Below are 8,050 nucleotides of genomic sequence, written 5' to 3'. Positions count from 1 at the left end.
GCTTTCTTTAAATGATGGATTGTAGTACATGTATCAAAATTATTGCTCTAACAACTTTTCCACTATTTGTGACCAGCCATATATAACCAAGACAGTATCGCTTATTTGGTATCTTCAATAATTTTCAGTTGAGTTTGCCACTTTAGCATTGAATATGATTGAAAAATTGAATAATGGATGCCCACACGCAATTGTGATGAAATAAAAAAAGAATTTAATTAAGAACCCAGTTAAGAAGATAGTAATGCTATAATGGAACTACTTAATCAACCCGAAGGAAGACCATGCAGCAACCATAGACACGTTCATAAGTACTCCCTCCATTCCAAAATATAGTGCGTCCGCGCTTCCCGAGGTCCAACTTTGACCGTAAATTTAACCAACGAGACCAACTGCGGTGGAAGAAAAAATTATATAATTGAAAACTTATTTCGAATACGAATTCACTGATATAATTTTTGCTCCCGCCGCAATCGGTCTTGATAGTTAAATTTACGGTCAAAGTTGAAGCACGTGGATAGAGAAAGCACTACATTGTAGAATGAAGGGAGTATTCCTTTTGTAACTTCTCCTAGATTCTGTCAAACACCAACGCTCCATGGCGAGATGGATCACTATTACACATACCTGACGCATGTACACATGGCACATGAAGTTGTAAATCATTATCTATGTCCAATCAACTGACAATATAGCTGGCAAGTAGTCCGACACCATGTGATAGCTAATCATTAAAAAAGGACAATTCTAATGAACGTGGTACAAACTACGATTTTACTGCATGTGCCATCATGATAAAAATGCACAGCTAAAATACTAAATAGCACTTTCATAGACAAAACAACCAAAGACACCAATGCGATAGTTAACTATGCAGACAATGGTTAGAAGTCAAAATAAAGGAACAAAATGTATAAACACCCAAAATACACTCACTCAACATCAAAAAGAATAAACAAATATATTACTTCGTTTACAATATATCATATGCATAAAAGGAAAAAAATACTGTATAAAAAGTAGTTCTAAGATCACAAAAAGTAATGATTTAACATGAAAAATGTGATATTGATCAGTTTTTCTAAAAGCGTTAGCACATTCACCCAATATGTTTATACTTCATTTGCCATTAAAGAAATCTATCAAAGGGCCGTTGGCCGAATTTTATAGATTTCTAGTACATATGGTCGATGTCGTTAGTCCATTCGGCCCACAATAATGTGCAAAAGCAAATATTTATTTGAAAAAAGAAAATTATAGAAAATTATCAAAGAGATTCGGTTTAACTTGGATATTTTGGAAATATATTGATCCATAATCTCATATGCCGATCGGACAAAGTGGTCTGTTTGCATCAATAAATATTTACAAAGAAAGAACAATACATTATTTTAGCATTCTTGCAGAAGTGTAGAAGCAGAACATTATGCCATGTAAAAAAACAGGCTCATGTGGTCATTCCAACCCAAATTGTTGTGTACGAACAAATAGTTTCATTTAATTATGGATGTGATGCATAATCGAGGATGTGCACATACATAAAAAGAATTTCATTTCATACAAAGACATAATAATTTCAAGTCCAACCATCTATATAGATTTATAGACAAACATCCTATTTGTCCGTCCATTATAAATTGACCTCACCTAAGAATAGAAAAGAATAAGAGCTGTCATAAATAATGAACTATTGCACAAAATTCAGCAAAGTACGCCTTTAATTAAAATATCACCGGAATTAAAAAATGACTCCCCTACTGTGCTTTTTGAGTTGATCATATTTAATTGGCATTAATTGGGTCATGCAAAATAAACAACTGAGTTAAATCTGGTATACAGGAACTTAAGAGGATTCAAAGTTTACATACCATGGATCTCTTCATAATTATCCGAGTGGTGCTACACATGTGACAAATGTTGTACAATATGTATGATGCTACTGATCAAACCGCACATGAATAGTCCAAAGTTTTGCACAGCTGTTTGATTGCCTGTTGAACAAAAACTGTAGCACCAAAGGTGGTACGTGGAATAGTTGCATAATCATCCTGTCTCTGTAAAACAAAGACATTGGCCATCCAAGATGATGCCAGAATTAGTTTATTCTATCTTCCTCCTTTTCATTTATATATAAGGTATTAGATCATATAACATGATTCTTACGATTATATGAAATGGAAATGCATGCATGCAAGGCCATATTTCTACTTCAGGAAAGAAATAGAGACTGAACTTTATCTGCGCACAATGCTTGCTAGTTTTTGTTTTGCAGGCTCTTTTTTGGCTTGTCTATTAAAGTCATGGAAGCAGTGAATACATATAAATTTATTTGCAGTTTCTTGGTATTACTAATCAGATCTTAATTACATAGCCGCTAGTGCTAGCACCATACAACAGAACACGTAGACTGTACATAAATCAACTCACATATAGTAAATCAATTTAGAAAAGGAATGCCATTAAATTACCATGTAGTAAAAAATATATGGGGAAGAACTACCAAGAAGTTAAATTGAGCATCATTTTTTGATGTCCCTTGTTGCTTCGAATAAATATTGTCGCAACGTCGCCTTCTTGACCTCCTGAACGCATATACGCTCCATTAGGCAAAGATCGCTATTAAAAAGAATACCATTCGAACAACATATTTCGTGCTTCTGCGATATGCATGTGTCTAATTAGATCACTGTGCGGCCATAAAATTGAAAGAACAGATCCAAATTAATAGAACCGTAGTGTTTTGGTTGTAAAGAAATACCGAGAAGTAGATTGAACAAACCAAGTAATCCTACAAAACAACTTATCCCCTATCCAATAAACTTATAGAAGGTCCCCTACAAAAAAAAACTTAGAAGGGATGCTTGAGTTCACTGCACGAAAGTACGTGTACATCTTTGGTCATGAATCCCCTAATTGGATTAAATATCACCTACAAAAATCATCTCAGTAATACATATGTAAGAGTGACAAATGTATGAAACTAATGAACGCCTGCCATGATAATCTCCCCAAAACAGAAACCTAGACTGTACATGCTCATTAGAGACCATGTCTGAAACTGCAGGATGGAACATAAAAATCCCCAAATAAGGAGAACCTACTGCAGTATTGCTCCTTGAAGACCTTATTGGACGGACTGGTGCAAGCGATGGCTAGCAATTGGCAATGGATGTGTGCTAAATTTCTATGCAGCCGTTGATTGGTCCAAGCTATGGGTAAATCATGGCCAATACATGCACACGGGAGAGAGGTTGAGGTATATCTGCGTGGTAGTCCAATCAGATAGAAGGGAGAGAAGAACTATGGTGTGTGTAGCTAGCTCCTGCACGGAAGGAGTCCATGGGAGGTGAGCACAATGGTAAGAGTCGTGCTTGAGTCTGCTATAAATTCTACAGAATATTTTACCGGCTATTGGAACATTGATAACTGAGCTGAAACGTCAAGAAGATCATGGAAGAATTTTTTCTTTTTGAAACTAAAGAACAACCTTTATTTAATCATTCCATGTGGGGTTCTCGTCGGAAACCACATTCAATATGAAATCTGGGGGCACAAATCGCCACACAGAGTCTAGCTTATTTGTCACAGCTTCTCTAGCTACTAAGTGAGCGGCCCTGTTTGCCTCTCGTCTAACCCACGACACCTTCCATCTCTCTCGCGATGCAAGCAGATGCTTGACTTCCTCAACGATCGGTCCCAGCGGCGACAAATCCTTCCCTTTACTCTGAAGCTTACAGGCGATCTCGCGGTAATCCGTCTCAATGTGTATGCTGGGTATATTTAGCTCTTCTGCCAGACGATAAACATCCATAGCAGAAAGATCCATAGCAGAAAGATCTAGCCATTAGATAAACGTACACGCACACGCACACGCCACACCTCCTGTTCGCTTCTTGCGCAGGTCTCCTCTGCACCTCCATCAGATTAGATTACGCACAAACTCTCACGTCAAGGCCATCCATCCTTAGTGGGCAATCTCTATCGGCCACCTGCTCCATCTGTTGCCGTCAACCAGCCATCTCCCTCACCCTAATCAGAGTTAGGTTTAATCTTGATTTATGTATGCACGTATTTAGTTTTACTATGTGCATGTAGTTTAGACGGTAGTAGGGTGATGTAGGCCGGTGAAGCTCTGGTTCTGCACGAAGGAAGCGAGATGCCAGGCGGCCATGTGATGTGGCGAGCATGGCGAGATGCTCATGATGCTGTGAGTGTGAGGTACGGCAAGGTCACGAGAAGCGGCAAGACATGACGAAGACTGGAGCGTGATGGACTGCATCAAGTTGAGTCGGGTGAACCGGCAGGTCGTTCGGTTTGTTGGGTCCTAGCCGATAGAATGGTTGGTAAGTAGTTTGTGCATGCATGTAGTTGGAGTGGTCACAAGTGGTGGCCGAGCCATATGGATCATGGAGAGAGTTTATGAATTAGTTAGTGCATGGGTTAGTGGGTTAGCAGCCGAGTGTGGCGGCTGGCCCGTGCATGCGTGGGTTTGTGCTGTTAGTGGCCAGGCATGGCAGCCGGGGTAGTGCGTGCGCGAGGCGGCGCCAACAATTGGCATCAGAGTCTTGTTGATCCGTGACGGCGACGGCGGTGCTGCCGGCTATGGTGGCCGGCTTGGCTGCGGCGGCGACGACATGGTGGATTCCATGCGAGATGGAGGCCCGCGGCGCAAGGAGGAGGCCGCTGGTGGCACGACGCTGCTGGTGGCTTCAACGGCGCGAGGCCGTTATGAGGAGAAGACGGTGTGGCGATCGGCGCCGTGAAGGCGTCGTCCACATCAAGAGATGGCAGCTGCATGTGGCAGGAGGTCATGGTAGTCGGCGCCGCGACGACGTCGTCCATGGCAAGACAGCGTGATGATCGGCGTTGCGAAGGTGTCGTCTACGTCATGAGGTGGCCGCTGCGTGCGGAAGACGATGTTGTGATGGTCACTGCAACGGCGTCGACCACAACAAGATGGTGCATGGTGGTGTCCGGCGCTGCGACGACGTCGACCACGATAAGATAGTGCATGGGGGTGTCCGGCGCTGCGATGACGTCGTCCTCGGCAAGGAGAAATTGCTACACACTAGTGCAGAACCGGGCAATAGCACCGGTTCGTAAGGCCCTTTAGTGCCGGTTCCATAACCGGCACTAAAGTGTGGGCACTAAAGGCCCCCCCTTTAGTACTGGTTCAGCACGAACCGGTGCTAGAGGGAAACCACGTGGCACGAGCCAGCTCCGGGGGCCGGGAGCCCTTTACGACTACAACTCATTATAACGTAAAACAATCCTAAATTAAATTGATAACACAAATTTAATTGAAAAATACAAAATAAAACAAAAACCTTGGCACCTTGGTACCGGTTTTTGTTTTATTTTGTATTTTTCAATTAAATTTGTGTTATCAATTTAATTTAGGATTGTTTTACGTTATAATGAGTTGTAGTCGTCATCATCATCATCGCATATTAATAAATAAATAAACTCTAGCTAGCTAAAAATCATCGTAGTCGTCTAATTACCATTATTTAATTATCATAGTCATTACCGCTAGCTATCTAATCATCACCAACACTGGCTAGCTTAAAGAGGAAACATTCACTTTGTAACAGAAGGAAAGATATCATCGAGTTCAACATAATCATCACCAACATCGAAGTTCAGGACACGGACATGAGACACTAATTAAGAGCATGAACTAATGCTGCTCCCTCTTAGGTAGAATAGCATAGAACATGCATAGCTCTCCTGATTCATCATACTGGAGCATGCAGATGAATCTGTCTCCTAATCTTGGGTTGCACTTCTCCTTGCTGCCCCTAGTACTTTTCTGCGATCGTTAACAATTTTGCTTCAATCTTTCACTATTAAGCATTCTTCGCTTTCAGAAATCCTCAATGTACTCATGTGCAATGTAGGATATCTTGGCCGTAAGCTAACCATTGACATGTCACCTTTAGTCTCGATCCACTGAGCCACAACTGTCATCGGAAGTCCCTGTTGAAGAACATCGTATAGTAATTAATATACTAAGCAATGAAAGTTTAGCTTCAAAAATAATGTATGCAAAAGATGCACTAATTAAGGACAAATAGTTAAAATCTTACCATCTTTCAATTATGGATGTGACCGTAGTTCAATACGATCGTCATTGGTCGCACGTTTTGAGTACTAACATTTCTATGTTCAGGAAAAAATTTTGTCTTGACAGTATTAAGATCCTCAAGCCATGAAATATAATGACTTATCTCCTCGCAGTTTAGTTGAGCCCCGGGGCAATAGTAGGTCCTTTCTACCAAGCGCCGGACATGTTTGCTTGAACCGAAATAAGCTGACAATACAAATTAGTTGTCAACTATTTTTGAATAAACTGTATCAAAGACATAAACATATGCATGCATGGCTGAGAAAAACTCACATAATGGTAGAACTGGAGGCGTTCGCACATTGACCCAGATGTCTATATTACCTTCAGTATCATCTTCCGGACGAATATCAAAGGTGACAACCATAACAGGCTCAAATGCATAAGCGTTGCATAGTTCTTGCCAAGTTTTGCATTCAAAATGGGTGTATGTGTCTCCATTATATAATTTGACGTTGAAAGTATACCCATGCTCTGTCTTCAAGTAAACTCTCTTTACCTCCATATCATCTATAGCACTAAAACCTATCTTATGCAAGACAAAAATTCTTGCATGGCAGGGGATGCGCTAGTAGAATAGTGAAAATTTAAAATTATAAGTTGAAGCAAATGAAGCATAAGTTTTGCATTCAAATAATAATTGACAAAGTGACTTACTGTATCAACTTCGAATGTCTCATCCAGCTTGATGCTGAAGCGCCTACCATCAACAAGGAAATTTCTGTCGCACAGGCTGCGCTGGTCTTCACAGTGTTCGCACATAATGAAATCTTTTTCGTCGTCAGATGACATTTCCTATGTTCATATAGGTGAAACATTAAACACCTATTACTATCTAACATTAATTAATATCTAGCCAAATATATATTCATCTAATATTTGACATTAATATATCTAACTATATTCATCTCTAACAATTGACATTACTATATATTTAACTTTTCTATCTAATTCATCTAACATTCGACATTAATCTAACATTTATATAAACTCAAAATATATAAAAAATTAAATAAACAGAAAAACTCATTAAAAAATAATATTTTAATTAGATCATCAAATCTCAGATACCTAAATTTTCTTACTAAAAATAAACTAGTTATATTAATTATTGAACTAGTTCAAATCTCATATACCTAAATAAACTAGTTATATTAATTATTGAACTAGTTCAAATCTCATATACCTAAATAAACTAGTTCGACAATTTTCTTACTAAAAATAAACTAGTTATATTAATTATTGAACTAGTTCAAATCTCATATACCTAAATAAACTAGTTCGATAATTTTCTTACTAAAAATAAACTAGTTATATTAATTATTCAACTAGTTCAAATCTCTAGTTCGACAATTTTCTATCTAGCTAATTCATCTAACATTCGACATTAATCAAACATTCGATCATCTAATTAACTTTTCTAAAAAATAGAAAATAAGTAAAAAAAATGTGTGTGTGTATGTGTGTGTGTGTATGTGTGTGTGTGTAGTGTGTACGTATATATGCATGTGTGTGTATGTGTGTATGTGTGCGGCCCCGTACGCCGCCGCCCCGTACGTACGAGCGGGGGCGCCGGCGTACGGGGCGGGGGCGGCGGCGTATGTACGGGCGGGGACGCCGCCATACGGGCCGGGCGCGACGACGACGGACGGCGGCGCGGCGGGTATACGCGAGAGCGAGAGACGTACGGGACCGCGGCGGGACGACGACGGACGGCGGCGTGCGGTGTTCGGGGCGGCGGCGCGAGATGGCGACGACGACGGGCGGCAGCGGGGACAGCGACGACGACGACGGATGACGGGCGACGGGCGACGGGCGGCGAGGACGGGTTCGAGCGGCGCGCGAGAGGTTGGAGACGAAAGAAGTGAGGAGATCTAACTGAATTTTCGTAAGTGTTGTATATATAGGAGCGGCATTTAGTAC

This window comes from Triticum urartu, chromosome 7A (assembly GCF_056163025.1).
Source record: "Triticum urartu cultivar PI428250 chromosome 7A, HENAU_Tu73, whole genome shotgun sequence".
Lineage (NCBI taxonomy): Eukaryota > Viridiplantae > Streptophyta > Magnoliopsida > Poales > Poaceae > Triticum > Triticum urartu.
Note: the sequence above shows the minus strand (reverse complement) of the source record.